General features: G+C 36.8%; 1 protein-coding gene across 2 annotated transcripts in view; it reads right to left on the bottom strand.

Moving 5' to 3' along the window:
* Positions 1 to 20951, bottom strand: part of LOC134651368 (leucine zipper putative tumor suppressor 2 homolog) — a 156764-nt gene that overhangs the window by 88361 nt on the left and 47452 nt on the right. The gene's annotated exons all lie outside the window — the stretch shown is intronic.

The raw sequence follows: 20951 nt of genomic DNA, 5'->3' as shown, positions 1-20951 counted from the left end.
AAAAGCTTTTAGCTGAGGTCGATCTTAGACGCTTGAAATTGTTTTTTCACCTCAGCAGCTCGAACAAGGGTACTTTGCTACTTAAAAACAGTGAGCAAAATCGCATTTTGCTCTCTGAGTGAGACAAAATGAGCAAAATGCGATTTTGCTCACTCAGTGAGCAAAATTTGATTTTGCTCACTGTTTTTAAGTAGCAAAGTACCCTTGTTCGAGATGCTGAGGTGAAAATTTAATTGTTGGCATATCTTAAGAAAACATGAGTGAATAGAGGTAAGTGATGAAGAAGGAATACATTTTTCGGGTTCTCTAATATGTTCTCACTGCTGAGGTGAAAAGTTTTGTGAACTACACGAGATCAAAGTTATTTACATCTCGTGCGCTTTTGAGTCCCTTACTACGCTCAAGATTCTAAATTAGATTCACTCGCTACGCTCGTGAATCTATTATAGAATCTTTCGCTTGCACGGGACTCAAAATAAGCACTCGAAGAAATATCAAACTTTGATCTCTTGTTGTACAAATAACTATTATCGATGTCAGACATCAGAGTTCGTCGACAGCGATCAGCTTATTTGTCATAGAACCGGTATCCGAGACCGTCTCGTGATCCTAGCGAGATTGATTCTTAATCACACAATCGATTTCAAATCGACAAATTGAATGAAATTTCTGCATTTATTACACGCGCTAACGAATCTCTTAATGTCCATTAATCATGCTCGATTCTTAGTAATTGTTCCGTGAAAATATTGTTTTTAGAAAAGTAGCAAATTCGCAGCTTACTTAACTTTTCTTTAACCGTTACTATGTAAAAAACATGTTATTAAGTTATTAAATGATGTTACCGCATGTAACGCTCCAGCTAGCAGTTGCATTGTTTTCTTTCTCGTAAACTTAACTGCAAAAACCTGCTGTGAACATCACATCCATTGAAACTTTCTAGAAATAAAGAAAAACCCATCATATGATCATTTTATTGCCTCAAATCACGGTATCAATTATGTAAATATATGCCTATTATATTATGCTGATTCAGTACCTTAAAATATTTGAACGGAAATTTGCATATAAAAGTGCGTACGATATGGATATGGTTCCAGATAAAATTGGCTTTAGAGTGTCCGACAAGTAAGGAATTTTAGCAGATGGGATTTCAGTTCTCGTAGGAAACGTTGAAATTACATAAATAAGAAGTAATAGCTGTAGGATGAAGTTACACATAATGATAACGACTTCCGTGACAAAAGACAAAATACTTTTGTTTAGGTTTAGATTCCATTCCAATGACGACTATGAATAACAGTAACGTAGGGTTAAATTCTCTGGATTGCCTGGAAAGAGTAATAATGACGGGCGAGGCACGAGACCTAAGGGCCCTCCCCCTAGTAGATGGTGTACTCAAATAACGGCACCTATGCAATTAAAACGGCACGAAGCCATGCGCTTGGCCCCAGAACCCTATGGAGGAACCTGGTCTTCAACAGAAGAACATGATGTCGCGATCCTCAGTATTGAGGGACCGACTGAAGAAGAAGCGTTAAATTATCACTTTATGAAACCACATGTTGTAAATATTCTTACCGTAGCAACAATTTGTGTCATATTCCAATTTTTATCTTGTCTCCTAAGTGAGGACCCTCACTAGTTTTTTTTACTTACGGCAATATGAAAAAATATGTATTTCTTTTATATGACAAATGTGAGGCATCCAATTTGTGACCGGCAACGCAGGCTTCGTCAAGTAGACACAGTAGATTTAAGATACTACTTGAAAAATCAAAATACCTACAATGTACAAAAACAACAATTGCTTCTGGGTCACAAGAACGGAAACGAAACAGGAAATTTGTTCTCAGCTACTTCGACCGGAACTCTAAGAGTCTAAATCCTAATGAAAACCACAACAATACAATTCCATATTCAAATAAATCTCGGCATTATCGCTAAACCCGGAAGACAGTTCATCTTAATTTCCCTACGACCATACATGTTCCCACGGAACAAAGGCGCGCCGCCGGCGATCGGCAATGTCGCCTGATATCCATATAAATTGTATGGGGAAATGGCCAACTGAATTTGTGATTGGGATCTTGACTGATCGAGCGATAAGTAGTGTGGCGCCGCTAGTGCGGTGCGCTATGCCGAACGTCTACGAAATGCCGACGCTGACTTGGGCGAATCCTAGATGAAAATTTCTCAAAAGGGTATTTGACTGTATTTAAATTAAATTATTTTACACCATGCATGAAATAAAGCACCAAAAGATTAATAGATAAACGTAGACAGCAGTATATTTTTAGACACAATATCTATTTTAAAACCCGTATAAAACTATAAAGAGTAGGTAATTTGATTGTGACGTCACATGATAGTTTTTCATATAAATTCCATAGTATCAAAATCGTTTTGACAGTTCGATAAAAGAAACTAATTTGACTAGTAGTTAAATACCCTATAGTGGTGATTGTTTTCATTATTAATTATGATTGTACATAGAGCAACTCGCGTTACTATAAGGTTTATGAGCGGTCACTTCTGTGTATCTCAATCGAAAATTAATCCAATGGTGCTGGATAAATGGAAAACCCTACCTGGAAAAAACACCTATGTCATTATCAGGATTTTTATAGGTTTAGTTAGATGTTAACTATTACATTACTTACCTTAAATGCCATTTATATACTACATTACATTGGTAATACATTGTACCTATATTTAAAGCCACGCATCGTTCAGAAAACTCTCATCCCTAATAAATTCAAACACTAAAGCTTTCGAATCCCGACGATAGCCCCAAAAGGTATCAAGCGGCGCGGCTATCGGCGCAAGCGCATCAGCGCAATATGGCGCCACGGTTCTAAATCACCCGCTTAGAAGAAAAAACGAAGCTTTATCTATGGCAATCCATTATTAATAGACGTGGCGGTTTCATTAAACAAGACAGGGGTTTATCAGTACAAGACGGGATATTCGAATGCCATAAAAACAAAAACGAATTGCATTGGAACATCGCGTTGGACATTGGTGTTGTCTGTATTTACTATCTGTCTGTAAAGACTGTCTCTATTAATCAGATTTTAGTTAAGCATTTAAAATTTAAATTAATACTAAGGTAGGATCTAGGAAAGGCTAAGTTCTGCTACCTACCTATTATATATGCACATAGATAATAACTACACGATGTAGTTAAAATACATAGGTAATTAGTCAGCAAAATGTTTATACTTTTTATCACCCACACGTTTTATCATAAATTTTCTAGGGCACTTCTAAAACTCCTAGAAAACTGAAATTTGGCATGTAGTCTGTTCGGAAAGAGAAGAGTCGTGGAATGTATGGGGCCCAATACATTCTACGACTGATTCTACCTCGCTAGTAGCTAGATTAAGGTTTACATACAAACATGAGAAAATTAGCATGGTTAGAAGGAAAGCATAAAATGTTAATTTAATTAAAACAGATAAAGTGGCAAGTATAATTCTAAAATCATGTTGCAGGTATCTATTTATGAAACTAGAACAAAAAGGTAGTTTGGTAAAGTTTCGTTGCTCAAAAGTTAACTAGCTCAATAAAATATTGGCAATCGTAAACGGTGGAGTTGTAAGTTAATCGTAGTTTAACCATAGTGCAACCGCTGTCACGTTGTGGTCTCAATTGCGCCGGGGTTCAAGTTTCCGTACACTAAACCTGTTGCAATTGGGTATATTTATAGTTCGCCGAACCGATTAAACAGATAGAAGAAACTGGAGAGAAATTCAATTATTTAATAAAAATTGTTGTTGAATTCCACTGGATTATCAAAATACAATCACAAAGACAACATCGGCCTAGATGATTCTCCATGCATAGATAAATTAAAAATAAACTGGCAAAATAGACTCGGACGCTGCTGTCAGCAAAAAAAACTAAACTAATGTTGTATTTTTTGCCGAATCTGTGGTAACGTGACACCTTGGTGCAATATTTCAAAGGTTTCAGACATAATCCCGGCATTTGCGTACGCAAATATTGCCGCATATGCTCTTAAAACAAGTACAATCGAATGTATTATTACCAAAAAGCATAATTAAACTTCTCTATTCTAAACTTCTCATCATCTTCTGATCGATACCGAAGATTTTTCACATAAATCTATTTTACAGTACATATGGGGCTCCCTTCGGTCGTGTTTTAATTGATCGCCACTCGTTTCGAATTTCCTTTTTTCGCACTTGTATCGAAAATAACTATTACAGTACATATGGTGCTACTTTCCCGCACTAGTGCGTCAATAAGCACTTTTCGTTGCTATGTCAAATATTTAAAGGGGCATATGTACCTACTGTAAAACCGACCGCAACTCGTGTCGATTTAAAACACTCCCTTCGGTCGTGTTTTAATTTATCGCCACTCGTTTCGAATTTCCTCTTTTCCGCACTTGTATCGTAAATAACTATACTAAAACCATATGTACTAAATGGTTAATAAAATTGTTGCAAATTACTTTATCGGTTGAGAGTTTATGAAATCCTGTAGTAACAACATATAGCAACATAATATATACAAAAATCGGATTCCTCTCTTACCACTTTATTTTTTTACCCTTGAACACAACGCCTATCGTCAAAAATGTCAAAATGCATGAAGGTTGATATTGAGCTGAAACCACGCGCGCGTTAGTTTAACGTCTTTGGCAGTCAAGGGGTTAATGTAAGTAATTCTTGACTCTTAAATGGACCGTTGTACTGCTCCGATTTGGTTTAAAATGTTCTGAACTTACATCATATAGATAGGGTAGGTGCGTTAGTTTTCGTCCAGCTCTAGTTTTCGTCAGACGAAATTTGAATATAAACCTACATTGGTGCACAGTACGTATTGTTATCCTTAATGTCTTTACAATATATCTATGTACATAAAAATGGTATTTCGCAAGTACAAAATTAAAAATTAAATATATTATTTGCGAATCTGTCAAGTGGACGAAAACTAGAGCATGGACGGAAACTAGCGGAAGATAACCCTACATCTAAATAAGTCCGAGTGTACCAACAGACCAACACGTGCTAGCCACTGCGGGGTTTCGGCTCCGATTCGTCGGTTCTGGTGCGCACTTTTTACAGAAGCAGCCTTATAAGCGCCTCTGACCGTCAATACCTAGCCGAATTATTAAATCGTATTGATTTATGCCAAGCTAATGTACGACAATGTCCGATGATTGGTTGTAGTAAGTAATTAAGTAAGTATTTATTTGCAAAGAATAAGTAGGTACAATAGTGTCTTAGGTGGTAAGTGACAATTGGTTGCTTTGCTTATTCTGCTATTTGTACTATACAGGTTGTTATACCGGTTGTAGTATTGACTAAAACCGCAGACGAAGTGTTAACTTCGTTTTCGTTCTTAGTTGACACTGTGCAAAGAGTGCAGTCTAGTCGGCAACAGTATATTAGGAGATTAAATTGTCTGTATTAGAACAAATTAAATTATTTTCAGAAAATATTTTAATTTGTTTTTATTTCAAGTAGACACACTACTATATAAATTATAAACTTAGGCGATAGGCCAGAGGCGATAGCAGAGAACGCTGGTTCGATTCCAGCCTGGGGCACTGGAGGCCTTGGTCACTTTTTCTTAGTATATTAAATTGTCGTTAAAAAAATGGACAGACGCTTATTTATTAACTGACCATTGACCAACAATTAATATATATAATTAAAATTGATAATTACGATGTTACTATTACTACTAATATTAATTGCCGCAGCGAAAGTATTAAAGCAGGCTGAATCGACAGTAGCCACTACCATAATAAGCAGTGAAATGTTTTCTTATTGCAACGAATTTTTCATTGCGAAACTAAAAGCCATAAAATATATTGAATTTAAACAAATCACGATCAAATTGTCTGCGCACAACTATAAAACATCCGAGCTAACTTAATCGTGTGTGGTGTAGACAACGTAGGGTTGCCAGGTACAAAAATATAAATGCAATAATATGTACAGATGTAGTGCAAAATTATTTTCCATCGTATTTTCACGGAAACATACGAACGTGTCCTGCTATTTCAGTCAGTGTCGGTACAAAAAGTACTGACATTGACTGAAGTAGCATGACAAATACGAACGTTTCCGAGAAAACACGATGAAAAATAATTATGCACTACATCTGTACGCTGACGCATGACGATTACGTTCGTTTTTTGTCGAGAATAAAGCATCTATCATTTTTAATCCAGCAGTATTGCAGCGCGATATTAAAGCAAACTGCATTGCAGCAATGCAGTTAACAGTAATACTGCAGCAGCAATGCTGGTGTAATCTGAGTCTGAACGTCAAAAACTTACAATAACTGAAACCAGCGCTACTACAACAAAACGTCATCTGTCTCTCTATCGCACGAATATGTAAGAGTGATAGAGATAAGACGTTAACGATTGGCGTCTTGGCTAGACACCCTGATAACGGTTTCGGGTGCAGATGGTCGATAACCCTAACATACTCGTAATGTCTAAATTTTCCAGCCACTCGGCTGATCTATGCGGCACGCGGCGAGAAAAATTCGTGACCATAGTCACGAAGGCCAGAGTGACATGTTTTGAGTTGGCTGTTATATGGACGAAACACTATGACTAACTTATTATTGAGTAAGTTTAGAGTGGAGATCTTTTTTTGGACTTTGAGAGAGAAACTCCTACGCCGAAAACTTACTTGCTGGCGCGATGAGTCGATGACCCAAAATGAGTATTGGCTTCCAATACAAGAGCACGCCACTTTGCTAGGTCTAGAATGGTTATCACGATCACGCCTATCTATGCCGAAAAAGTTCATTAAATTCGTGTTTGCACGGTAGACTTTTACTCCAGTCATGTTACGGACCGGAAATATGGCGAATTGGAAATAATTTATAATACCTGTTGTTTATAGTTTAATGGACATATCATGATTCTAGTATTATTATAGAGGAACTAGAATCCGTTATATCGTTCATTCCGTGCAGATAATTTTAATCTTTTTTAACGTTGTTCAAAAATCAATTTAAGGAAACGTATTTCAAATAAATAGTACTTAAGAAGAGTCCAGTGACCAGATTTAAATTAATTTTCTATTGAGAGAAATACGTCAGTGGATAGGATACCAGAGTTCAATGTAGTAGGTATTAAGGCAACAATATAAATAGTGAATTATTGTAAATATATTGAAGATTTTAATGATCACAAAAATGACAAGATAACAAGCTACTTGAGACTTGTTCGGTTTTCCCATCTAGGCGGTTTTGTTAACTTTTTATGTGTTGACATAGACAACATTAATTAATTTTAATGACTGACAACGTCCTAATTAGAGATGCCCCGAATAGTGGTTTTGGCCGAATACCGAATACCGAATATTCGGCATGACATGCGAACATTTTGAGTCACAATTATTATGAAAACTGATCGCTAACAAAGCTCAACGTTGACAACGTTAGATGACGTTAGATATATTTTTGTTGAACAGCACTAATGAATAGAGTCAAACAAAACAGACTCATGATAAAAATAAAATGTTTTTTAATTAACAAATGCTCAAAAAAAGGGCCTTCGTATTTAACAACTCTCCAAGAACACATTCTAAATATACCTAATACCGACATAGGTACTTAGTTTTTGGTTATTTTTATTTTTTCTTTTTGAGTACTAACAACTGATATTCGGTATTCGGCCGAATAGTAGACAACATTCGGCCGAATACCGAATATTCGGCAAAGTGGCCGAATAGGCCGAATACCAAATAGTTGCCGAATATTCGTGGCATCTCTAGTCCTAATCAAACGGTTTTTGATACGCGCTATAAAAACATCGGGAGTTACAACAATACACGCTATAAAAAACTAAGTAACCTATGTCTGTCTGTCTCAATCTTTTGTCAAAAATAACTTATAAGAGTTATAAGGAATAAGCTTTTCTATATGAAGGAAATAAGGGAAAGGAAAATACCTATATATTTTCAATGTCACAATATACTTAGTACCTACACTTGCTTCTTCCTAAAAGTACTTCAATCCTATAACACTTAACCTAAACGTCGATAAAATTTACACATTTATATCCTAGATAATGACATATAAACAAATGGTATGAGATACACTTGCGCTTCGCTTATTTCTCGTAGTAATCTTCCAAACAAATTGCACTTGGCCGCAATGTCATTAGTTATTTTTATCGCTCTACAACAAATAATTGCGTTGCTTGCAATGTTTAATGATTGCACTCTGGAACTAGTTCTTATAAAACAAATTGGAAATAGATAGGTACAAATTAATTTGCGCTACCTTTTGTATATAGAGCTCATGCTAGGCAGATTTATTTTGAGATTAAATTGCTTTTGATCGTGACTTGGTCCTTATACTCGTAAGTACCAGATAAAATGAGACCTACATACTCTTTTTGTCGTTATCCCATCTGCATGCGTACTGATGGTTACTCTGGTTTGGTTTCTTTCTCTAGGACACCTTTTAAAGTTTGAGAAATGACTATTATCTTTATTCTATCCTTAAGTAAATATTCGAAAAAATTGATTCCGGAACGCATGTTACTCGTCGTTACACGTAAAAAAGTCACAAACAGCCAATCTCGTATTTGGTAATAAAAAAACAGTTAAAATAAGTTTTTGGCAAAAAAATAATTTTTGGTACCTACAAGCTTTTATCGCTGGCTGTACTTTTCTTTCCACAGACAACAGTATTATAGCTGGTCAACCAAATCTTGTCAGTAAAAAAAGGCGCGAAATTCAGATTTTCTATGAGACGATATCCCTTCGCGCCTACATTTTTCAAATTTCCCGCCTTTTTCTACTGTCAAGATCTGGTTGACCAAGTATAGTTACTATAATGGGTCAACCAAATCTTGTCAGTAAATAGGAACAAAAAAAACTATACTCATCCTTTTCTTTTGGGTGCTACTGGTGCTAGTACTAGTGTAAGACAAAGATAGTATGATTCTCTCTGTCTATGTTTGAAATCAAACAAACCTTTGACGCACTATAATACTCATCGAGCCATTTCTAAACCCCAAACACAATCTTAGGTTCCGTTGTTTTATCACAGAGTTCCTATAGCCACCTCCTGTATCCATCATCAGAAAGATTTGACCCGTTCTAAACATACATAGAGTCTGTGCGGAAAGAGAAGAGTCGTGGAATGCACGGGGCCCAATACATTCCACGAATCTTCTCTTTCCGAACAGACCCTACAATGCAAGTTAAGTAAACACTTAGTAAAAAGAAGAACGGTCCGAAAGCTGTTCCTAATTTGAAACTTCGTTTTTTCCCACCCAATCGTTTACTTTTTCTTAATTTAAACATAGGCCTGAGCATGACTCATTTTGCCCGAGGCCCGACAAGTAGACCACAATTTTCGAGCCGCACCTAACTTGTGGCAGTACCGGTTGTTCATTCATTAGTTTCAACCTCGTACGGGGTTTTTATACATTAATTCACCTTTTTATTACACCTAGTTGAAGTGTAAAATGGGTTTTACAGTTAGAAAGTCTCGCAACGGGATTCTGAGTTCATTGTTAGTTTTGCTGATTCGTAATATTTTAATCAGTTGCAGTTTTATATCAATTAACTTTCTTTACTTTTCGATACCTATTTATACATTTGTATTTTTTTTTTGTGACTTTCACTTTCCTACCCACTGTCAGAAACTACGAAAATTAATAACTTTTAAATCATTGCAAAATGTTATGTCAGCATAATGTACGATAGTTTCTTTCTTTACTTTCTTCTTTAACTGTTTGGTATTGGCATGGCTTCTGTATCACCATCACTACATCGTTTAACCTTTTAACCGCCATAAAATACGTCATCGAGCGTGCTCGTGTCGCCGGGGGGTACAAAGTTACACGAAGTTTTGTCTTATTTATCAGACAGCGGCGAAATTAGCCCGATTTTGTATGTCTTATATTGATATATAAGACATACAAAATTGGGCTCAAATTCGGGTCTGTCTACGGCGGTTAAAAGGTCTGTCTGTCTGTCCCTATGTATGCTTAGATCTTTCACAACGGATTTTGATGCGGGTTTTTTTTAATAAATAGAGTTATTCAAGAGGAAGGTTTATGTATAATTTGTTAACCCGTGCGAAGCCGGGGCGGATCGCTAGTAGTAATAATATCTCAATATAGTGTACTCCATCCGAGTTCTTGAACTCTGCGGTAAAAGTTTACCTGCAAATTTGCCGCCGTCACGTACAACTCGTACTAGCCGCTGACTACCGAAACGTTGTTTACAAACAACTTTTGCAACGGCAGCAACAGCAAGGCAAAGGTCCCAATACCATGAGGCGTATTCTGATTGTAATAAATAATAGAATGATCTGGATTGGTTTATATGGTTTGTCAGTGTCAAAACAATGATTTATAACTCAAGATAGGTTATAGGCGTTCCAAAATTGAAGCTCTTAACTTGTGACAAATTGGACAAGTTGCCTTTAGACGTGGCTGGACAAGCGAGAAATGTGCACGTGCTAACGAGCTCCCGCACACCGAAAGAGAAAGACACGACCTTATGTTTAACAACGAGTGTAATAAAGATGGATGGAATAAGAAAATTTATCAAAAATAACGGATTTCTTCGTAGGCACAGAAATAAATATGGAAGTATTTTTTGTGCTCCTCAAGTATGAGTATAACCTATATATGGTTATATAATATCATTGTGTCAAAAATGATTTTTTTTCAACCAGGAACGTCACATTTGACACTGATAGATCATATCTATAAAAAATCCGGATCAAATTCATAACCTGTTATTACAGTCATAATACGCCTCCCGAACTATTTAGCCATGACCGTCATTCAAGTTACGAATAATGTAAGTTCCTTGTTTTTTTTTGTTGAAATTTTATGGCCTGGATGCTTGCCTTTAAAGCCAAATCCCATAGAACAAAACTATATTTAGGAAGGTCAAAGGATGGTCAAAGGACTTTCTCATTTCAAACATAGACAGAGAGAATCATACTATCTTTGTCTTACATTAGTACTAGCACCCAAAAAAAAAAGATGAGTAGCCTTTTTAGGGTTCCGTAGCCAAATGGCAAAAACGGAACCCTTATAGATTCGTCATGTCTGTCTGTCTGTCTGTCCGTCCGTCCGTATGTCACATCCATTTTTTTCCGAAACTATAAGAACTATACTGTTGAAACTTGGTAAGTAGATGTATTCTGTGAACCGCATTAAGTTTTTCACAGAAAAATAGAAAAAAAAATTTTTTCGGGGGTTCCCCATACTTAGAACTGAAACTCAAAAAAATTTTTTTCATCAAACCCATTCGTGTAGGGTATCTATGGATAGGTCTTCAAAAATGATATTGAGGTTTCTAATATCATTTTTTTCTAAACTGAATAGTTTGCGCGAGAGACACTTCCAAAGTGGTAAAATGTGTGCCCCCCCCCCCCCCCTGTGACTTCTAAAATGAGAGAATGATAAAACTAATAAAAATATATGATGTACATTACCATGCAAACTTCCACCGAAAATTGGTTTGAATTGAACGAGATCTAGTAAATAGTTTTTTTTTAATACGTCATAAATCCCCTAAATACGAAACCCTTCATGGGCGAGTCCGACTCGCACTTGGCCGCTTTTTTGTTCTTATTTACAGACAATTTGGTTTGACCAACTATAGAGACAGGTAAAACCTAAATGGTTGCCATAGCCATGTACAAAAACCTTCGACAGTTGCCAACCCCATTGGTACGAGCACAGACTTGTCATTTTCGCGCTCGCGCTTGACAGACAGCTGAAGTGTGCGAAAGGGAAGCCATCACGTATATGAACATCCCATGAGTGCGAAAGAGTCAGACTACCAGTGAGAAAACGTGACCACTTTTGAGTTTGATGACGGCCGCAGACGGCCAAGAGCGTATTGTCATGTGAATTTTCCTAGCCCGGCCGGGGCTTTACCCAGCGGAAACTCACGGACAATTAAGTTACTTAATTAACCAATCTAAATCTTACCAAAAGCTCAAGCAGGTGCTAACAACTTATTTCCATCAGCCTTTCAGGGGTTTCTAAAGGATGTCAAATGAAATGTTAGTTTTTGTGACACATAATTTAATTCTATTCTCACAGGGAAATTTCTCTACAAGTAAATCATTCAGTGAGCTAGCATTAAGCACCTTATTCTATTTGTCTCAGTTGGTAGAAGCTGGGTCGTGCCAAAATGGTTCTATAATGATTTACAAGCAGACCTAACTAAGTTTGTTAGTCCCTAATCTATCATTTGCCATCACATACGATTGTAACTAATTCTCTAAATTTAAATTTGGAAAAATGCTTCTAGGATGGAAGGAAAGCGTTCACCAACCTCATTACAATGTTACCGCCAGTTCAAGCCCGACGTGTCGTCCTCCGCTGTGCCAGAGCCGACTTGCAGCAGCAGGAATCCGACCCGACACCGCAGAGCACCACAGAAGGACTACGGCCTCAGCTTGAAGTTGTCGTGTCCTCCACCCAGCTGAAGAGCGAAAACTCCCATGGCGAGCTGCTCACCAGACACACTTGAAGTTTTAGGAATATGGACAGACTTCCATACTCCGATGTAATAACCGAATTTACATTCGTAATAACACCCAGTCAGCTGAAAGAAACATTTCAAGATTAATAACTAGAAACATGTGGTCTGCTAACCTAAGAGACATTATATGATCTAAGTTTCTCACCAGCTGGAAATTCCTAGAGTGGACTCATCTCTCAGCTGTGACTCCCCCTCCCAACCACATTGTTTTACCAGCAGACTGGAAACAAAGCGAAATGGTCAAATTATGCAAGGACAAGGATTCAACAAGGAGTCTAACCTGAAAACACTACACATTATCATATTCTACTTACCGTTTGTGGCAAAATAACTATAGTATGAGCTTCTCAGCTCATGGGCGCAGCGACTGCTGCCTCTCCAGGACTCGGATCGATGCTACCAGAGCATGATGTTTTTAGCTTCACTTTAGAACTTAAAAATGCCCATCACGGGCGAAAGCTAACCAGAAAATGAATCTCAGGCCTACTCTCCCTGGGATGACAACAATCAAAATAACAGTACTTATGAAATTCATGGAATAATTTTATATGTAATTTCAACATACAGAAATAAATCATATTTATTTATCTAAACATATTTCAACCTTTATTGTATTTATTTAAAAGGTTTTTGATTTAAATTTTAATTAATATTATTCCATAAATTTAGAATTTAGTTTTGAGGTAGCAACCCCATCAGCTTCAATTAGTTTCTTATTGGCTAGATGGTTGTCATATGTATTGTTGCTACATCAATGACATCCTTGCCACAGAACAAAATCATTCTCTATTTGAGACCTCTGTAAAAACGTTAATCTGACATATCCATACAAAACGCAGTGTCACAGTATCACGGTCATTTTCAAATTGAAAAATATACACTAATTCGGAAGAAAACTATTTGATAAAGTAATACAATGAAGATAGTGTCTTGTAGTGTGCCGGATTTCAGTGTCACGGGGCCAAATAAACCTAGCAAATACTCATTTCAGAGGAATAATGATATTCCGAGCGAAATTTTCTTAACGATATTTTGTCAAATTAACAGCATAAAAAGTGTAAGAAGCCGGTTTATACAGTTGATTATAAGTTTTTCTTCCTTTGTGTGCTAATATTTTATCATATTACTGAATAATTTAAAATATTTTGTGTAAAAACATAAACTGTTACTTTACGCTAGGGCTTGACAAAATGTTCAGATGACAGTATCGATAACTTGTCGGTATATTAATAGCTATGTAATCATTTCTTCACAAGACATAATTAAAATATTAACCTTTATAACCGACTTCAAATAATAACGATTGTTATACCTTTTTGAAGGTGCAGATGTTTAGCAGTAAATTTAAACTTCACTTTCCAACACAGTAAGAGATAGACTAAGATAAGGCTGTAACGATTTTGATAGCACACGCAGTGCAGGTGTTATTTTATACATCATAATGTCGTAGAATTTTAACGTTTAAAATAACACATTTGAAATAGTAGTCGATAAAGCAATCAAACACCGACAGATTATTAATCTGTTGTAACATGACATCACTATTTTTGATCACATATAGACAATTTACGCACACACTTGCATTTCATTTTTGGTCGCACTTTTGAAGATTGACAGTTGTTCTTGTCTATTCTAATTCTATGGGTACGAGCGAGATACTTCATGTCAAATAAAAATAATAGTTTTAAAGTTCGAATACGTACCTACCTTTTAAGTACGAAATGGAAGAGAATTAAACGTCCTGTTTCAGAGAACGGTCAATATTGGGACAGCTAACAGGCCAGTTTGAACGCGAACACGAAAATCTCTTCGTTTTGTTGTGCGACATTGGTGTGCCGCTAACGGAACTATACCGTAAAACGGGGTGACTTTGAAACGCAGGGGTGACATTAAAATTTATTTTTATGCCATTATATACCTATGTTATTTTATTTTATTTATTAGGCACACAAAATAGATACCTTTATTACATGTATAGAAATATTGTTTTAAATATTAAGTTTTGGTTGGGAATGCTATCCAAAGCATGTAGGTAGTAGGTACCTACGCTTAACATGAGAGACATATTAAGCAGCGAAATCTACAATATACTAAAGTTAGGTACTTAACTAAATTACACAATATTATGCGGGGTTTTTGATTGTAGGTAAATATTAATTAATATTAATAGTTAGAGTCAGACCAAGAAAAGTCTGCAGCGGATTTGACAGCCCTCGCAGTGCCAGTGTTATTTTAAACGTCAAACTTCTATGAAATGATGACGTGTAAATAACACTTGCACTGCGTGGGCTATCAAATCCGCTGCAGACTTTTCTTGGTCTGACTCTATACATAGTTGGATTAAGTAAAGAGTAGGGAATAATTATGTGAAAACTATTATATTCAAAAAATTAAAAAAAAAAAAAAAAACGTGTGGTTTATATGTAGTTTCTTTTTATGCTTAGTTTTTAATCATCCCATTTTCCGGTAAAACGTATCTGCTTACTTTTTTACTCAATAATATTCATCAATGCCCTTACCAACGTGTCTTAGCGGTTAGCTTACAAAAATTACTTTATTTTTCAAATATACGCTATGATATGAACCTAAACCACCTAAACCTTTCTCATTCCGTTAAACGCCTGATCCCCGCCGCATAACGGTCACGGCTAGTAGGTCGCTAGGGTCTGTCTAGGTCTAAACCTAGCCCAGTGGTACCCAACTTTTTCCCCGCCAAGGACCGCTTTCTTTTTAGAGTTCCATACCTACCCAAAGGATATAAACGGGACCTGATTATTTTGCCGTTTTTTGCGTAATGGTACGGAACCCTTCGTGCGCGAGCCCGACTCGCACTTGGCAGGTTTTTTTTATTGCTAAGAATAAACTACTACAAAATTTCGCCAAACTGCCAAACAATTTATTGGCGAATGAAACACTATTACTTGTTTGTCTCTTAATAAAGTGGCGTATGATTTATAATTTTATATCGTGTCATATCATTGACATGCATAAATTGTCATTGTCATATTCAAATATTTTCTTGTTCTTAAGATCCAATAAAATACTGCATTAAGTATAAGTTTAGTGAACAGTTTGTAACGGCGATAGACCTCGTTTATTTGAAATAGCGATGCAATTGTCAATTGTCAGAGCTCCTGTTTCTGCGCTGCCAAGCCAAAGCTTTTTTTTAATGGACGAATGGACGGAAACAGCTATATTGTACCGATATGTTGAGTTTACATTTGGTTGAAAATTACGCAATAACAAGCGGTTAAAACGCCGAAAAACTCTCGTGGGCCCACTGTTTGAGAATCACTGGTACTTAGCCCTTTATTGACATTGCCTCCACCGCTATAACAGGTGACAATGTTCCCAAGATTTATTGGTTATTCAGAGACGATTCTATTAGGAATGATATAAAGCTAGTCAAAAGGAGGGCGGAGACAAATTTCCAAGGCTTTCAATTCAAAGTAAGGTAAGTAGGTACTCTGTATTTTACCCAGTTTATACTGGAGAACGTTGTTTTTGCGCGAAATTCAAATTTCCTATGGCAGGAAAACTTTTCTCGCCTAAATTTTTTTAGTTTGCCGCTTTTTCTACTGACGGAAATGGCTTGCCAGACCTTATCTATAAGTAGCAGCTTGGCAAAAAAGAGTAGAAATTAAAAAGTGGCAACGGGACGACACTACAGTGTTGTCACTTTTTAATTTCTACTCTTTTTTGCCAAGCTGTACTTCATTTATTTAACTGTCTTGCGGTCTGTCAGTAATTCCTTAGATAACTATTGGTAAACGTACTGGTACCGTCCTGTTCACGCTTTTTGTACGTGACACTATACTGGATCAACCAAATCTTGTCAGTAGTAAAAGGCGGCAGAGTAGTAGGGTTAGCAACACTGTGTTCGAATAATTCCAAAATCGCGTGTCATCTGTGTGTTATCTGTGGAATGTGGATCGTGAATGACAGCCATCATCTTATTGTTTACATTCTGAATCGTTTCTATTTCAAGAGAAATTTCTGCTGTCACCATTAAATACTAAGATTATGCATGACCTCAAACAAAGCTAAGGTGCCTACAAGGCTACAATGTACAATCATGCTCGTTGACGGTAAACATTACTAAAATTTAAGGTTATGATAATTCACTCGAACCATAGATGTATGAAGGGCGGAAAAATAAACACGTTTTGGTTCGATGTACATTGCTGCTTTTCTTAGCGCAATTCTGCTCTTTGAGTGTTACATGGTGTTACCTTACTTTAATTTGCAGTACATTGCTACTGACAAGATTTGCTTGACGCACTATAAAAATATTTTTTTATATTTGCATATTTCAACATTTACAAAATTTAGTTACATAATGCCATCAATACACTTAAAGATGATTGGCAGAAAGCGTGATCTCCCGAACCCGCAACGAACATTAAAAAAACAACAATTGAATTTATCTGACGGCTCTTTTACAATCGGAATCGCAGCATCAGTAGCCATTTCACAACAATATTGCGTTACAAAATAACTGAACGTTCCTAACAATAGGGTCATTTCTGGAGATCCCATCACGTCGGCAAGACAAATTGGCCAAAGACCGGGAATCTAAAACAATACAGATAGAAAAACAAATTGCCATACGCTTTTTCGTTATTATAACCGACCAGATTGTATCTGTGGTAGTTCCCATAGAGTAGGCATTGTTGTTTGTTGTAAATTTTTTCTATCGCCATCTGAGGTATTTTTTCGATATGTCAGTGCTTTCCTCATTCACTTTTCCTCTGAGATTTAATCTTGTAAAAAAATAAGTAATTTGTGTAAGGTGTAAGGAATATGAAGGAAATCACACATTTAATTGTTTAACAACGAATATATTCAGAGAATATTATGTTAAAAATGAGATGTTATGTGCGATGAACTATCATGTCAACATAATTATTGCTAAAGTATAAAACAACGTCCCAAATAATAGCCTCGCTGAAACTGTAATTATAATAATTCAATTCGTCTCATGTAATTCAATTTTTGACGTGTAATATGTACTATCAATAAATGAGTATGAGTATTACTAAGAGCTTTTGTAAATTCACACAATTTTTATAGTTTCTTGTGGTGCCTGCACAATAATATAGAACGTAACGCTAGACGCTTAGTCCAACATTATCCAGAGACCAATCACTACATAGTATAAAACAAAGTCGCTTCCCTGTCTGTGTCTGTCTGTATGCTTAGATCTTTAAAACTACGCAACGGATTTTGATGCAGTTTTTTAGGGTTCCGTAGCCAAATGGCAATAAACGGAACCCTTATAGATTCGTCATGTCTGTCTGTCTGTCTGCCCGTCTGTCCGTCTGTCTGTCCGTCCGTATGTCACAGCCACTTTTCTCCGAAACTATAAGAACTATACTGTTGAAACTTGGTAAGTAGATGTATTCTGTGAACCGCATTAAGATTTTCACACAAAAATAGAAAAAAAACAATAAATTTTTGGGGTTCCCCATACTTCGAAACTCAAAAAATTTTTTTTTCATCAAACCCATACGTGTGGGGTATCTATGGATAGGTCTTCAAAAATGATATTGAGGTTTCTAATATCATTTTTTTCTAAACTGAATAGTTTGCGCGAGAGACACTTTCAAAGTGGTAAAATGTGTGTCCCCCCCCCCCCTGTAACTTCTAAAATAAGAGAATAATAAAACTAAAAAAATATATGATGTACATTACCATGTAAACTTCCACCGAAAATTGGTTTGAACGAGATCTAGTAAGTAGTTTTTTTTTTATACAATGTTTAGTTTTTAACGCCATTAAGTATATCACCTCGTTCATTCCCACCTCTTTGTATATATTATGTCATTTGGGGAAAAGCAAAAAGAAGAAGTCTGTCAAATGAAAGAACACGTGCGGTGCGGACAATTTTTTCACGTTGCAAATTATTTCTGAAGAACTGCGGAATACATTGAAAGATTGCGGAATCATTGTTGTCTTGAAGACATGGACCGGGGGTGAGTGTAGGGCTCATATCTATTTATTTTATATTTTGTGTTTTTTCCACCCTTCATATGAAACGGGTGTCGATTTGGCGAGGCCATTGAACCAGCGCAAGGCATAAGTCAAAATCCACGCCGAACCGGCTGGAAGGCTTAATTTTACATTTGGTCTTCGAGCCGGATTTGTAAAAATTCGGGCTCACTTTGTCGGCGCCTCGGCAAATCTCACCCGTTTCTTTTCATCTTTATATTTCGAGCGGTCGAAATATAATCATTTTATCATTGCGGTTTCATTTCATATAAATTTTGGGGAATTATTTATTTATAGGTCACATTTTTTAATATTTTATATGTATTGACTGGGGATTTTGTTTTATTTCATTTCATTTTCCATACATTCCATCTTTATACGTCGCGGATTTTTGAAATTCAATTTGTCATAAATTGATTTTATTGGGTTTGACATATTAAATTAAAACAGTTTGGTTGCTAGGTTACCATATCGCCTTACTCAGATAGTATAGGGTTATTTCGTTCTGTTTGATAACTGCTATAATAGCCTAGTGGCTGTAGTAGTTGCTTAATGTTAGTGAGGTCGAGGGTTCGATCCTCAGCTAAGGTGGGGTTTTTGGATTTTTCTAAGCATTTATATTTCTAGTAAAAGCGGTATAGAGCATTATTTATCGGTAATTAATGCAATTTCGGTACGTTAACCGTTTTTCCAGGGGTTCTAAACATTTTCATTCAAAGTTTGCGGAATAAATATTTCATAATATATATATTGAAGTTAGCGGTAAAAACTCAATATTATATTATTACAAGGTGCGGTTTCAATTTAAAGATTTATTGCGGTGCGGTACGCTAGAAATAAAAATAATGTATAATTGCTATTTGTAGTTTTCATGATGTGGTTCTTGTTCGGGTTCGGGATCCTATTGATTATATTTATTTCGATTTCGTATTCAAATACTAACGTAAACATGGCGGCAGCTAGGCGGATACAGTTGCTGCAAATGAAATATCATACGGCATGTCGTAGTATTGATGTATTGCATGGATTGGCTCATAATCCCGAATTGTCTTCGGAACAAGAAAGTGATTTTATGGTGCGGTTTCAAGATTTAGAGAAAGTTTATGAGGCATTTACGGAAATGTTTTATGAACTTCAGCTCTCTGCTGCGGATATAGAGAGCTTTGATTTGGAAAGTCATCTTCAGGAGTACGAGGCGTACAACAAGAAATATTATTTTATAAAACAACGCCATTTAGGGTTGACTAATTTGAACGCTTCAGCTAATGCGGACAATAGCTGTAGCAGCGGTAGCGGTAATGACAACCCTAAGAGCGCGCGGAATAGGGCAGTTCTCCCTAAAGTCAAACTCCCTACCTTTGCGGGACAGGTGGAAGAGTTTGTTCCTGTTATGGAATTATTCCAGTCTTTGGTGGGCAATGATACCACATTATCGGATACTGAAAAAATGTATTATTTGGTGGGGTCGCTTTTAGGTGAACCAAAGTCCTTGACCCAGCATTTGTCGGTCACAGGGGACAATTATTCGGTTACGATAGATTTGTTAAATTCACGGTATAACAACAAAAGGTTGTTGGCGGATCGTCTGCTGCACAATTTGTTAAGTACACCTCATGTCACCACTAAAGGAGCAAGTGGTTTAAAAATGTTTTTAAATACTTTGATTGAAAACACAAAGGCCTTGGAAAAGATGCAGTTTCCTGTTGATTCGTGGTGCTATTTGTTGTTTTATATTAATTTTCAAAAGTTAGACGGCAACTTGAAGAAACATTTTGAAGACAAGCACGCCGATAAAGAGTTACCCACATTCTCGGACCTTATAAAGTTTTTGGAAACCGAAATACGGATTTTGGAATCCAGTGCGGAGCCACAGGCCGGTACGTCAGCGGGAAGACGTAGTGGAAGTGGACAGAGCCATGCGGTAAAGGCTCATGCGGCATTTGAGGGTGCGGGTTCGGCGTCGTCGTGTCGACTGTGCGGAAAAGGCGGACACTTCATTGCTAGGTGTGAAAAATTCCTGGAGATGAAACCTGCGGCTAGGAAGCGTCAGGTGGTATCTCTCAGATTGTGCTTCAAGTGTTTGAATGGTCACAATATTAACCAGTGCACTTATAATAAGAACTGTTACAAGTGTAATTCGGCTAAACACCATTATTTATTACATTTTGATCTTCCGGCAACTGGTTCAGATCGTGAACAACGTTTGACGTCAAATAATGTTGCTACAAGTGGGAAGGTTCACAGTGTTACCTCGTCCTCTCCAAGTGTTCCTATTGTGAGTGCACCTGTGGCCAGCGACAACTCAGGAAGTGCGGTCCCTGGAGTCGCTGCACTGATGGCGTCACGGGCCAGAGAGCCTGGGATATCTCGGCGGAAGGTGCTGCTCGCCACGGCAGTAATAAGAGTACTGGACAGCAGCGGAAA

The sequence above is a fragment of the Cydia amplana genome, chromosome 10, assembly GCF_948474715.1.
Source record: "Cydia amplana chromosome 10, ilCydAmpl1.1, whole genome shotgun sequence".
Taxonomy (NCBI): Eukaryota; Metazoa; Arthropoda; class Insecta; order Lepidoptera; family Tortricidae; genus Cydia; species Cydia amplana.
The sequence above is the reverse complement of the archived record's forward strand: the minus strand, read 5'-3'. Positions and strand labels throughout refer to the sequence as shown.